The sequence below is a fragment of the Ranitomeya variabilis genome, chromosome 3, assembly GCF_051348905.1.
Source record: "Ranitomeya variabilis isolate aRanVar5 chromosome 3, aRanVar5.hap1, whole genome shotgun sequence".
In the NCBI taxonomy this organism is placed as follows: Eukaryota; Metazoa; Chordata; class Amphibia; order Anura; family Dendrobatidae; genus Ranitomeya; species Ranitomeya variabilis.
The window spans coordinates 312977692-312993012 of NC_135234.1; the positions used below are offsets into that span (position 1 = coordinate 312977692).

Below are 15321 nucleotides of genomic sequence, written 5' to 3' on the forward strand. Positions count from 1 at the left end.
TAGCGAGTCATTCCGTTCAGGATGACATGTTTGGAGGGTTAAAACCTAGGACCCCAAAGGGGTTCCCTATACATGAGAATATTGAAAACCTTGTCCTTCATGAGTGGGGCCTACCTGAGAAAGGTTTGAGTGTCCCATCAGAATTGAAGAATCGTTTTCCTCTGGAGGGGGACTGTTCTTTATGGGAAATGCCTAAGGTAGATGTACAGGTGTGGGGGTTAACCAAAAAAACGGCTCTACCCTTCAAGGATTCCTCGCAGCTCAAAGATCCTATGGATCGAAGAATTGAGAGCTTACTAAGGAAATCCTGGGACACATCTACTAATCTGCTAAAGACAAATGTGGCCTCTACATGTGTTGCCAGATCCCTATTTCTCTGGTTACGTACCTTAGAAAATCACCTTTCTCAGGGGACATCAAGGGAGGAAATTCTAAATTCCTTACCATTACTTCAGAAGGCAACAAGGTTCCTGGCGGATGCATCCTTGTTCCCCAACCCCAGCAGACCCCTGAGAAACAATAACTGCTCTCCGGTCGGAGGCCGACTCTCAGGTTTTCTTTCCCAATGGCAGGCCATCACAAATCACTGGGTCCTGCGTACCATACAGGAAGGCCTGAGGTTAGAATTCGAGAGTCCTCCTCCTCACGTCTAACAATTACTCCCTACAGTCTCCACACCTTCGGGAATCCCTCAATGCAGATATTCTCGGTTTGCTTCAGGCAGGGGTAATCTCCCGGGTACCTCCTCAGGAAATGGGAGAAGGCCACTATTCTCACCTATTTTTGGTGAAAAAACCCTCTGGGAAACACTGAGTTATTATAAACCTGAAACCCCTAAATCAAGTAATCAAATACCGCAGATTCAAAATGGAATCAATCAGATCAGCAATCCCGAAGTTTGCTCTGGCATACGCCTTCCCACCATTTCCTATGTTGCCAAGAACGTTACAAAAGATCCGGGTGGATCGAGTCACAACAATTCTGGTAGCTCCGATGTGGCCAGGAAGAAGCCGGTACGGCGCACTAACAGACATGTCTCTGGAAGGCCCGATACTTCTACCCCAGATAGTAGACTTTCTTCAGCAGGGACCACTGCTACACCCAGACTTACACAGGCTGAAACTGGCAGGCAGCCTGGTTACTGAGGCTGAGAGGTCTCTCAGATGACGTCATTCAAACCCTACAAAAAAGTAGGAAACCAATAACTAACGCCATCTATGGCAAGGTTTGGGAAAAAAAATTCATCCTGGTGTGCCCCAAACAAACCTGATCCATTCCATCCCAACATCGCTCAAATATTAGAATTTCTCCAAAAGGGACTGGAGTTAGGGCTCTCGCCTAGCACCCTAAGAGTTCAGGTGTCGGCACTGGGTTCCTTTTTTGATCAGGATTTAGCAGGCCACCGTTGGGTTAGACGTTTCATGACATCTGCAACTAGGATTCGTCCTAGGGTCCAGGCCCCTCCTTGGGATTTGAACCTTGTACTAAATAGTCTGACCGGGGACCCCTTTGAGCCCTTATCAGCCATCAGTTTAAAAATCCTGACCCTCAAGACTGTCTTCCTAGTAGCAATCACTACCGCTAGGCATATAGGAGAGTTACAGGCCTTGTCAGTACAGGAGCCATACCTAACCATAACCATGGATAGCCTAATCCTTAAGCTAGACCCTGCCTTTATGCCTAGGGTGGTCTCAGACTTCCACAGAAGTCAAGATATTGTCCTACCCTCATTCTGTCCAAATCCCTCTAATCCGAAGGAAGAAGCCTTTCACACCCTGGATGTCCGCAGGGAGGTCCTCTTCTACCTCCAACAAACGGAAGGTTGGAGGATAGACCAAAACCTTTTCGTCCAGTGGTCAGGACGGAATAAAGGCAAGAAAGCAGCTAAAAGTATGATCGCTAACTGGATCAAACAGGCCATTTGTCTTGCATATTCAACCCGGAAAATTGCTCCCCCGGCATCACTGAAAGCTCACTCCACCCGTTCAGTCTCGACGTCCTGGGCAGAGAGAGGGAACGCATCGTCTGTGCAGATATGCAGAGCTGCCACCTGGTCGTCAGTCCATACATTCACCAGGCATTTAGAGGCTAAATTTCAAGGGACCTATCCTTTGGCAGACGTGTTCTGCAGGCAGTTGTCCCTCCCTAAAGAAATTAGCTGTTGGTATCACTCCGATACGGCTGTTGTGGAAGGTGACTGGAGAAAATAGAATTAGACTTACCGGTAATTCGGTTTCTAGGAACCTTCCACGACAGCACTAATTTCCCTCCCTATCTGATATTCTTATTGGATGATTCCTGCACTTAAGTGGTAACTATACATGATACTGTGTCCAGAAAAAACACTGGTGGTTGCAGGAAGGGGAGGGTATTTAACCTCTTTGTTTCCTGTCCCCTATTAGGGCGGGGAGATATCCTCCGATACTGCTGTCGTGGAAGGTTCCTAGAAACCGAATTACCGGTATGTCTAATTCTATTTTTACCTCTCCTTGTGTAGTACTTACCACAGATGCCAGCAAGGAAATTACTACCACTACAGGAATCTTTACGTCGTGTGGGAAGCTCTAACACAAAATTGCTCAGTGTTAAAAGGACAGCATGTGAAGATCATGTCAGACAACAGTGTCCTTCCTGCGCCATCAGGGAGGCTCAAGACACTTCAAGATTTATACTCCATCATCTTTGCCTGGGTAGAAAGAACAGTCCTATCAGTCTCAGCAGTTCATCTGGAAGGATGCTAGAATGATGTAGCAGATTATCTGAGCAGACAGAAGAACGGGAGTTGAACAAGGAGGTATTCCAGCAGTTATGCCAACTTTGTAGTACACCCCAGATAGACCTGTTTGCAACAAGGAAATATTCAAAGGTCGTCAGATTTTATTCCCTGAAACCTGCAGCCCATCTGGAAGGGATCTATGCATTAAGCCAGAGGTGGAACTGGAAGCTGTCATATGCCTTTCCCCCAGCAGCCCTTATTCCAGGAGTGTTCAGGAAGAGTCAGGATGATCAGGCAAAGGTAGTTCTAATCGCTCTATTCTGGCCAAAATGAAGTTGGTTCACTCTGCTAAAGGCCATGGCTCTGGAAGAACCTGTGCTGCTTCCCCAGAGAGAAGACTTAATTTCATCAGTGTCCAGTCTTACACCACGACCTGCAAAGACTGTCAGCTTGGATCCTGAAAGGAACATCTTAAAGACCCAGGGTCTATGGGACCAAGTCATATCTATGATCCAGGCAAATTTTGAAGAGATTCTGTTTGGAGTGTGATAGTTCCAATATTGACTCGGGCCTACCAGATATCCCAAAGATTTTGGATTTCCTTCAAGCAGGGTTCAACAAAGGTCTTAGACCAAGCATACTTAAAGTCCAGATCTCTGCCTTGAGCGTCTTCCTCGATCATCCCTTGGCATCTCACCTGTGGGTGTCTAGATTTATTAAAGCAGTGCAGAGGTTGAGACCTACTATAAGTCCCCTTGGGGTTTAAACTTAGTCCTCTAATACCCTTTGTAAGACCCCTTACGTGCCTGTGGAACACATTATATATACATACTCTCCTTCAAAACAGCACTTTTAGTGGCCATTAGCTCTGTGAAAAGAGTAGGGGAGATCCATGCTCTATCTGTCCGGGATCTGTATTTCCAGATTCTGGATGACCAGATAGTCCTCAAATTAGACCCGACTTTTCTGCCCAAGGTAGTGTCTGTCCAGAACCTAAACCAGGAGATGGTGCTACCCTCCTTTTGTGAACATCTGGCAAATCAGAAGGAATCCCTCTTCCATGCTCTGGATGTTAGGCAGGCAGTCATCAGGTACTTAGGCCACGTGCAGTTGTAGGCAGGATTCCAATCTGTTTGCTCATTTTGGGGTCAAGAATAGGGGGAAGAAGGCTTCCAAGCCCACTATAGCAAGGTGGATCATTTCAGCAATATCCCTAGCTTATAATTCAGAAGGGATTTCCCTCCAGAAAAGTTGAAGGCTCACCCCACTGGAGCAGTCTCCACATTCTGGGCTTAGAGGGCGGGGGCATCAGTCGAGCAGATCTGTAGGGTCGTAACCTGGGCCAGAGTGAACACGTTTTGTAAGTATTATAAGTTGGACGTGTTGTCAAATAGCAAACTGCTTTTGGAAGGAAAGTTTCCCAGGCAGTAGCCCCATCCTAAAAGAGGTACTTTGGTATTCTACATGGTGCTGTCAGGAGGGAAGTCCTGGGAAACTGTTATTTGACCTACTGGTAATTGTTTCCAGGAGACCATCCTGACAGCACAGTTGGTTCCTTCCCTGATGAAGTTCATATTTCTATTGGGTCTTAACATTGTATGGGAATTTAATAAAATTTAGTTGCATCAATCCATGTGTTACTTGGAAAAGTACTGACGGAGGTGGGTAGGATGGGCCTTTTAACCTCTCCGTGGGTTTCCTGTCCCTGTAAGGATGAGAAGGACGACCTACATGGTGCTGTCAGAATGGACTGCTGGAAACATAATTACCGGTAGGTGTAATAACCGTTTTTCTTTAACTTGTCCACAGAACATTTTCCCAGAAAGGCTGTGGTTTGTCAAGGTACTCTTTGGCAAAGATCAGTCATTCCTTTTTCTGTCTTTTTATTTTTCAGCAATGATTTCTTCCTTGGCCTTCGCAGAAAAAGCTCTACTTGGTTTAGTTTGCGGCATATGGTACTTGTTGAAACCATGACCCCCAGACTGTTCCAGCTTGGTCTTTCGAAGTTTGACGTGGTGTTTTCTCCACTATTCGCACCAACTTTCGAAGACATGACTTGTCCAGGGATGTCTTTGACTGTTCCATGCTTGGCAAACATCTTAATAAAATTGTGCAGCATTTAACCCCTTAACCCCCAAGGGTGGTTTGCACGTTAACCCCTTCCCGACATGTGACGGTATAGTACGTCACATGTCGGGACCCCCGCTTTGATGTGCGCTCCGGCGGTGAGCGCACATCAAAGTCGCGACATGTCAGCTGTTTTTTACAGCTGACATGTGCGCGCAATAGCGGCGGGTGAAATCGCGATCACCCGCCGCTATTAACTAGTTAAATGCCGCTGTCAAACTCAGACAGCGGCATTTAACTACCGCATCCGGCCGTGCGGCCGGATATGAGCGCATCGCCGACCCCCGTCACATGATCGGGGGTCGGCGATGCTCCTCCATTGTAACCATAGAGGTCCTTGAGACCTCTATGGTTACTGATTGCCGGTGGCTGTGAGCGCCCCCCTGTGGTCGGCGCTCACAGCACACCTGCATTTTAGCTACATAACAGCGATCTGATGATCGCTGTTATGTAGCAGAGCCGATCGGGCTGTGCCTGCTTCTAGCCTCCCATGGAGGCTATAGAAGCATGGCAAAAGTAAAAAAAAAAAGTTTTTAAAAATGTGAAAAAAATAAAAAAAACATAAAAGTTTAAATCACCCCCCTTTCGCCCCAATCAAAATAAATCAATAAAAAAAAAAAAAAACCTACACATATTTGGTATCGCCGCGTTCAAAATCGCCCGATCTATCAATTAAAAAAAAGCATTAACCTGATCGCTAAATGGCGTAATGAGAAAAAAATTCGAAACGCCAGATTTACGTTTTTTTGGTCGCCACGACATTGCATTAAAATGCAATAACGGGCGATCAAAAGAACGTATCTACACCAAAATGCTATCATTAAAAACGCCAGCTCGGCACGCAAAAAATAAGCCCTCACCCGACCCCAGATCACGAAAAATGGAGACGCTACGAGTATCGGAAAATGGCGCAATTTTGTTTTGTTTTGTTTTTTGCAAAGTTTGGAATTTTTTTTCACCACTTAGGTGAAAAAGAACCTAGTCATGTTAGGTGTCTATGAACTCGTAGTGACCTGGAGAATCATAATGGCAGGTCAGTTTTAGCATTTAGTGAACCTAGCAAAATAGGCAAGCAAAAAACAAGTGTGGGATTGCACTTTTTTTGCAATTTCACTGCACTTGGAATTTTTTTCCCGTTTTCTAGTACACGACATGCTAAAACCAATGATGTCGTTCAAAAGTACAACTCGTCCCGCAAAAAATAAGCCCTCACATGGCCAAATTGACGGAAAAATAAAAAAGTTATGGCTCTGGGAAGGAGGGGAGCGAAAAACGAAAACGGAAAAACGGAAAAAGCTCCGGGGGTGAAGGGGTTAATGACTGGGACAATTTTTAAAATTCTGACCACTGTCCCTTTGAGCTTATAACTCTAGAACGCTTCAACGGATCCTGATCATTCTGACACTGTTTTCTCGTGACATATTGTAGTTAATGATAGTGGTAAAATTTATTTGATATTACCTGCGTTTGTTTGTGAAAAAAAACGAAATTTGGTGAAAATGTCGCAATTTTCCAGCTTTGAATTTTTATGCCCTTAAATCACAGAGATATGTCACACAAAATACTTAATAAGTAACATTTCCCACATGTCTACTTTACATCAGCTCAATTTTGGAACCAAAATATTTTTTTGTTAGGGAGTTATAAGGGTTAAAAGTTGACCAGCAATTTCTCATTTTTACAACACCATTTTTTTTGGGGGGGACCGCATCACATTTGAAGTCATTTTGAGGGGTCTATATGATAGAAAATAACCAAGTGTGACACCATTCTAAAAACTGCACCCCTCAAGGTGCTCAAAACCACATTCAAGAAGTTTATTAACCCTTCAGGTGTTTCACAGGAATTTTTGGAATATTTAAAAAAAAAAAGGGTAACAGGAGAGTCCCTGATGTGCCTAAACATTGAAACCCCACAAGTGACACCATTTTGGAAAGTAGACCCCCTAGGGAACTTATCTAGATGTGTGGTGCGCACTTTAACCCAGCAAGTGCTTCACAGAAGTTTATATTGTAGAGCCGTAAAAATAAAAAATCATATTTTTTCACAAAAATGATCTTTTCGCCCCCGATTTTTTTATTTTCCCAAGGGTAAGAGAAGAAATTGGACCCCAAAAGCTGTTGTGCAATTTGTCCTGAGTGCACTGATACCCCATATGTGGCGGTAAACCACTGTTTGGGCGCATGGCAGAGCTCGGAAGGGAAGGAGCGCAGTTTGACTTTTCAATGCAAAATTGACTGGAATTGAGATGGGACACCATGTCACGTTTGGAGAGCCCCTGATGTGCCTAAATATTGAAACCCCCCCACAAGTGGCACCATTTTGGAAAGTAGACCCCCTAAGGAACTTATCTAGATGTGTTGTGAGAGTTTTTCACTACAGTTTATGACGCAGAGCTGTGAAAATAAAAAATATTTTTTCCCACAAAAATGTTTTTTTAGCCCCCCAAATTTTTATTTTCCCAAGGGTAACAAGAGAAATTGGACCCCAAAAGTTGTTGTCCAATTTGTCCTGAGTATCCTGATACCCCGTATGTTAGGGTAAACCCCTGTTTGTGCGCACGGGAGAGCTCGGAAGGGAAGGAGCACTGTTTTACTTTTTCAACGCAGAGTTGGCTGGAATTGAGATCGGACGCCATGTCATGTTTTTTGAGAGCCCTTGATGTGCCTAAACAATGGAAGCCCCCAATTCTAACTGAAACCCTAACCCAAACACCCCTAACCCTAACACACCCCTAACCCTAATCCCAACTCAACCCATAACCCTAACCACACCACTAAACCGAACACGCCCCTAACCCCAAACACGCCCCTAACCCCAACACACCCCTAATCCCACCCCTAACTCCAACACACCCCTAACCCTAATCCCAACCATAACCCTAACCACACCCCTAACCCTGACACACCCCTAACCCTAATCCCAACTCAACCCATAACCCTAACCACACCACTAAACCGAACACGTCCCTAACCCCAACACACCCCTAATCCCAACCCTAACCACACCCCTAACTCCAACACACCCCTAACCCTAATCCCAACTCAACCCATAACCCTAACCACACCACTAAACCGAACACGCCCCTTACCCCAAACACGCCCCTAACCCCAACACACCCCTAATCCCAACCCTAACCACACCCCTAACTTTAACACACCCCTAACCCTAATCCCAACCATAAGCCTAACCACACCCCTAACCCTGACACACCCCTAACCCTAATCCCAACTCAACCCATAACCCTAACCACACCACTAAACCGAACACGCCCCTTACCCCAAACACGCCCCTAACCCCAACACACCCCTAATCCCAACCCTAACCACACCCCTAACTTTAACACACCCCTAACCCTAATCCCAACCATAAGCCTAACCACACCCCTAACCCTGACACACCCCTAGCCCTAATCCCAACCGTAAATGGAATGTAATCCAAACCCTAACTTTAGCCCCAACCCTAATCCTAACTGTAGCCCCAACCCTAACCTTAACTTTAGCCCTAACCTTAGCCCCAACCCTAACCCTAATGGGAAAATGAAAATAAATACATTTTTTTTTATTTTATTATTTTTCCCTAACTAAGGGGGTGATGAAGGGGGGTTTGATTTACTTTTATAGGGCATTTTTTAGAGGATTTTTATGATTGACAGCTGTCACACACTAAAAGACGCTTTTTATTGCCAAAAAATAGTTTTTGCATCTCCACATTTTGAGAGCTATAATTTTTCAATATTTTGGTCCACCGAGTCATGTGAGGTCTTGTTTTTTGCGGGACAAGTTGACGTTTTTATTGGTACTATTTTCGGGCATGTGACATTTTTTGATCGCTTTTTATTCCGATTTTTGTGAGGCAGAATGATCAAAAACCAGCTATTCATGAATTTCTTTTGGGGGGCTTTTATACCGTTCCACATTTGGTAAAATTGATAAAGCAGTTTTATTCTTCGGGTTAGTATGATTACAGCGATACCTCATATTTTTTTTATGTTTTGGTGCTTTTATACGATAAAAACTATTTTATAGAAAAAATAATTATTTTTGCATCACTTTGTTCTGAGAACTATAACTTTTTTATTTTTTCGCTGATGATGCTGTATGGCGGATCGTTTTTTGCGGGACAAGATGACGTTTTCAGCGGTAGCATGGTTATTTATATCTGTCTTTTTCATCGCGTGTTATTCCACTTTTTGTTTGGCAGTATGATAATAAAGCGTTGTTTTTTGCCTCGTTTATTTTTTTTTACGGTGATCACTGAAGGGGTTAACTAGTGGGACAGTTTTATAGGTCGGGTCGTTACGGACGTGTCGATACTAAATATGTGTACCTTTATTGGGGTTTTTTTTGTTTGTTTTTTTAGGTAAAGAAATGTATTTATGGGAACAATATTTATTTATTTTGTCTTTATTTAGGAATTTTTTTTTGTTTTTTTTAACGTGTGAATATTTTTTTTTTTTTCTTTATAACATTGCCCCGGGGGGGGGGGGGCATCATGTTATAGGGTCAGATCGTTGATCTGACACTTTGCACAGCACTGTCATATCAGCGATCTGACAGGCACTGCAGGAACGCTTGCAAGCGCTTGCTCTGAGCAGGCGCTTGCAAGCCACCTCCCTGCAGGACCCGGAAGCAGCCCTGCTGCCATATTTGATCCAGGGCCTGCAGGGAGGAGGAGGTAGGAGACCCTCGGAGCAATGAGATCACATCGTGTTACTCCGAGGGTCTCAGGGAAGCACGCATGGAGCCCCCTTCCTGCGCGATGCTTCCCTATACCGCCGGAACACTGCGATCATCTTTGGTCGCAGTGTGCCGGGGGTTAATGTGCCAGGAGCGGTCCGTGACCGCTCCTGGCACATAGTGCCGGATGTCAGCTGCGATAGTCAGCTGACACCCGGCTACACTCCCCCCGTGAGCGCGGCCGATTGCATATGACGTACTATCCCGTCAACTAGGAATTAAGTCCCAGGTCACCTCGACGGGATAGTACATCATGTGGGACTAAGGGGTTAAACTGGGATACCAAGGTCTTTGGAGATGGCCTTATACTCTTTGGAAGTCTTGTTTGCTAATAATAGCAGTTCTGATGTCCTCAGACAGCTCCTTTGTCTTCACAATTGTGACAAAGGAACATGGCCTACCATGTGGCTTTTTAAAAGACTGAAGTCATCATTCATTGGTTAATTCATGTCACATGGGCACCGACAATTAATCAAGGGGATTCTCATTTATGATTTACCACAGGCGAGTAAAAATGTATTTCCATACTAAGTTAATGTAAAGGGTGCCACTACCAGTGTCACATCAAGATTTAGTTTTTCTATTGTTTCCTCCCATTGTTTTTTGTTTTCAAATTTTAATTTGCTCTTTTGTATTTAGCACGAGCGCTCTAAACAAAAAAAATGTTTCACTTGATTCATTTTTTTTTTTTCAGGAGATATTCCACATTACATACATAATTTTCGTGAGTGCCAATAATGATGAGCATTACTGAAATTGGGCATACATTTTCCAAAAAGTCCAACTTTTGTCAAGTCAGTCCACAGAGTATTCTCCCAAAAGTCTTGAGGATCATCAAGATGTTTTCTGGCAAAACTGAGGCTAACCTTATTGCACAACAGTGATTTTTATCTTGTAACTCAGCCATGCAGGCCATATTTGCACAGTCTTTGTAAGGGTACCGTCACACAGTGCAATTTTGATCGCTACGACGGTACGATTCGTGACGTTCTAGCGATATCGTTACGATATCGCAGTGTCTGACACGCAGCAGCGATCAGGGATCCTGCTGAGAATCGTACTTTGTAGCAGATCGTTTGGAACTTTCTTTCGTCGCTTGATCACCCGCTGACATTGCTGGATCGTTGTGTGTGACAGCGATCCAGCAATGCGTTCGCTGGTAACCAGGGTAAACATCGGGTAACTAAGCGCAGGGCCGCGCTTAGTAACCCGATGTTTACCGTGGTTACCAGCGTGAAAGTAAAAAAAAACAAACCGTACATGCTCACCATCTGATGTCCGTCCGGTCCCTTGCCGTCCGCTTCCCGCTCTGACTGTCTGCCGGCCGGAAAGTGAGAGCAGATCACAGCGGTGACGTCACCGCTGCACTCTGCTCTCACTGTACGGCCGGATCTGTCAGAGCAGGAAGCGGACGGCAAGGGACCGGACGGACATCAGATGGTGAGCATGTACGGTTTGTTTTTTTTTACTTTTACGCTGGTAACCACGGTAAACATCGGGTTACTAAGCGCGGCCCTGCGCTTAGTAACCCGATGTTTACCCTGGTTACCCGGGGACTTCGGCATCGCTCCAGCGCCGTGATTGCAACGTGTGACCGCAGTCTACGACGCTGGAGCGATAATCATACGATCGCTGCGACGTCACGGATCGTGCCGTCGTAGCGATCAAAATTGCACTGTGTGACGGTACCCTTATGGTGTAGTCAGGAACACTGACCTTAAAGGGAACTTGTCACCCCCCAAGGCATTTTTAAGTAAAAGTCACCTTCAGCAGCATTAATGCTGTATTCTGTGAAGGTGGCTCTTATGTTTCTGATCCCTAGTAACACTGAAATATTGACTTTTATAAATTGCACTCCATACCTGTATTGAGTCCCAGTGGTATGGTGTCTCCCCCTGTTTCAGCTGCCTCCCAGCCGTCCATCATCCCCCTCTTGCATCTGTGCGCCGCCTCCTGTGTAAAGGTACCTTCACACTGAACAAGTTTCCAACGAGAACGACAACGATCCGTGACGCTGCAGCATCCTGGATAGCGATATCGTTGTGTTTGACATGCAGCAGCGATCTGGATCCCGCTGTGATATCGTTGGTCGGAGCTAGAAGGCCAGCACCTTATTTCGTCGTTAGGTCGGTGTGTATCATCGTGTTTGAAAGCAAAAGCAACGATGTCAGCAATGTTTTACAATGGTTACCAGGGTAAATATCGGGTTACTAAGCACAGGGCCGCACTTAGTAACCCGATATTTACCCTGGTTACCATTGTAAAAGTAAAAAAAAAACAGTACATACTCACCTTCTGATGTCTGTCACGTCCCCCGGCGTCCGCGCTGCTGCTCAGAGCTTCCTGCACGGAATGTGTCAGTGCCGGCCGTAAAGCCGAGCACAGCGGTGACGTCACCGCTGTGCTCTGCCGGCCCTGACACATTCAGTGAAGGAAGCTCTGAGCAGCAGCGTGGACGCCGGGGGACGTGACAGACATCAGAAGGTGAGTATGTACTGTTTTTTTTTTTTTTTTACTTTTACATTGGTAACCAGGGTAAATATCGGGTTACTAAGCGCGGCCCTGCACTTAGTAACCCGATGTTTACCCTGGTTACCCGGGTGCTGCAGGGGGACTTCGGCATCGTTGAAGACAGTTTCAACGATGCCGAAGTCGTTCCCCTGATCGTTGGTCGCTGGAGAGAGCTGTATGTGTGACAACTCCCCAGCGACCTAAACAGCGACGCTGCAGCGATCGGCTCGTTGTCTATATCGCTGCAGCGTCGCTGAGTGTGACGGTACCTTTACTGTTACATGCCCGGCGCCTTCTCTGTGCCAACAGTTCTCAGGCATGCGCTGCCTGGGAACTGACATCAGGCTATCGCGCCTGCGTGTTGCGGAGGCCCCAGATCCCTCCCCGCAGTGTGATATGATATATTTCAGTGTTACTAGGGATCAGAAACATAAGAACCACCTTTGCAGAATGCAGCCTTAGTGCTGCTGAAGGTGGCTCTTTTACTTAAAAACGCCCTGGGGGTGACATGTTCCCTTTAACTGAGACCTGTAGTTCTTTGGATGTTGTTGTGGGGTCTTTTGTGACCTCATGGATGAGTCGTCGCTGCCCTCTTGGGGTAATTTTGGTTGGCCGGACACTCCTGGGAAGGTTCACCAATGTTCCGTTTTTTCTCCATTTTTGGATAATGGCTCTCACTGTGGTTTGCTGGAGCACCAAAGCTTGAGAAATGGCTTTATAACATTTCAGATCTCAATTACTTTTTCTCATGTGTTCCAGAATTTCTTTGGATCTCAGCATGATGTCTACCTTTTGATGATCTTTTGGTCTACTTCTTTGTCATGCGGGTCCTATTTAAGTGATTTCTTAATTTAGAACAGGTAGGGCAGTAATCAGGTTTGGTGTTGCTTGGGTTTTGAACACAGCTTCCCAAAGATGTGATAAACCACAGTTTATTTGTTTTACTCTTCTCTAAAACTGAACCCACAGGAGAGAGGGATCCGCCCCATAGGAACAGGAAGCCTACAGAAAATAAAAGGGGGCGGTCCGCCTCTCCTCCTCAGTTGGTTTCCTGTTACTTAGGGAACCGCAGGACTATCCTACAAGAAGACATACCTGGGCCAATGCATGCCACCTGTGCGGTGTCTGCGGGAACCGCAGGGCTGCGGTCCAGAGGCGGCTTTGGGGGGAGTGCCGTTTGACGGCTCCCTCCTCGTCTGGTGGAAACAGTGAGGTCAGGGGAGGGCCACCCGGTCTCTCTCAGGAGGTGCGCAGTCGGTGTGTGGAATGAGTGCTGGTTACTCCAGCGGCGTCCCGAGGTATGGAGCAGATCACAGGGCACAGCGGTTGCTGAAGGGGTGAAAGCGGCGTTCCGAGATGCGGCGTTCTGAGACACGGCCCGGTGGGAGAAGCTGGGTCTGCGTGTGCGCTTTCCAGTGCAGAGGCTCCTGCCCCGGAAGTGATGATAGGACTTCCGGGGGAAAAACAGGCCAAGGTACCAGTGGTGGGAGAAGCACTAACAGGTGCATGCGCAGTGCACCGCAGCCGCTAACCCGGAACTGGAGGAGGACCTACAGGTCTCAAAGAGGGGAAAATTTATTTTATTCTCTATAAAAGCATGGCATTGCTGGCAGTCGGCGATGCAGTTATGCCATCCCCAGGCCAGATCACGAATCCATCAGGGGACTCAGCCGGCAGGCACCGCTCTGGCAGAGGGTCTACAGATGCCAGTCGCAAGAGTGACACAGCGGACTCCAGATCCAGGACTGTACCTCGGCCTCCTGATCCGGTACCGATAGCTTCACTGGGTGAGTGTATAAACTCTACCTATGAAGCAGACACCTCTTTTCTGTCTCGCCGTATTCCCCCTCCAGGCCAAAAGGAAGCAAAAATCAAAGCATAAGCAGTGCGCCTTATGCAGTCAACCTCTCCTTGATTCCTACCCCAAGAAGCTATGTAAAGAATGCATCAGTGAGACCATGCAGGGAGCAACGGGATGTCAGTCACAGACATACGTGCTATAATTAGAGAGGAGTTACAAGCCATTACCCATGCCAGCACACCCCTAGAGAGCAAAAGCAGGAAAAAAGTAGCTTCTAGCTCAGAATCCGATAATGACCAAGCATTAGTCTCGGACTTCTCACACGCATCATCTTCATCATCAGATATTGAAGGGCAATCATGCTTCCCCTTAGATGGTGTGGATAATTTAGTAAAATCAATAAGAAACACTATGGGATGTGAGGAGACAAAGGATGCTCAAACCACGCAGGATATAATGTTTGCGGGGTTGGCAGAGAGGAAAAGGAGAGGTTTACCGGTAATTCCGGCAGTTAAGGCCTTGATTAAAAGGGAATGGCAGAAGCAAGACCAGAGAGGCTTCCTCCCATCAGCTTCTAAAAGAAAATACCCCTTCAGTGATGAGGAGCTAATAACATGGACTAAAGTCCCTAAGGTGGACGCCAGCCGTTGCCTCTACCTCTAAACAATCCACACTACCGGTAGAAGATGCAGGCCTGCTTTCTGATCCTATTGACCGCAAGGCAGAGTCATCGTTAAAAAGGTCATGGGAAGCATCTACGGGCATATTTAAACCAGCAGTAGCCAGTACATGCACGGCCAGATCAATGCTCATATGGATTGATCAACTAGACCAGTAGATTGAACAGAGGGTCTCTAGAGACAAACTGCGGTATTCTATTCCTTTAATTAGAGGGGCAGCAGCCTTTATGGCAGATGCTCAAGCATAAACAGTCGCACTCAAAATATCTTCAGAATTTTTTGCCAAACAAGTGGTCTTTTATTTTCAAGACACCAAAATATAACAATTCACCGCAGTGTTGTTATGTAACGTTTCGACCCGCTGGGTCTTTTTCAAACCTTACTTATAGTAAAGAAAATGAGAAGAGGGCATATTCCCAGGAGAAGTGCTAGAGTCCCGTTAGGTTAGTGGTGTGCAGATGCGTCAGCTGACACACTACGCCTAGCAGCAAGATCCACGGGTTTAGTAAATAATGCCAGGCGGGCTTTGTGGATGAAGAGTTGGAAAGGGGACACGCAGTCGAAATCAAAGATCTTCGCTATCCCATGTGAGGATGAGTTTCTCTTTGAGAAAGCCCTAGATGATATACTCTTCAAGGCAAAAGAAAGAAAAAAGGCTTTTCCTGACCCCTCAATTCCTTTCTATAGGAGAACATTTAAAAGGAGGCCATTCGGTAAAAGTGACAAGCGGAAAGAACAACGAGATGG

General features: G+C 46.0%; 1 protein-coding gene across 3 annotated transcripts in view; it reads left to right on the forward strand.

The window, feature by feature from the left end:
• TAF12 (TATA-box binding protein associated factor 12) overlaps positions 1–15321 on the forward strand; it is a 98719-nt gene that overhangs the window by 14530 nt on the left and 68868 nt on the right. The window lies entirely within an intron of this gene.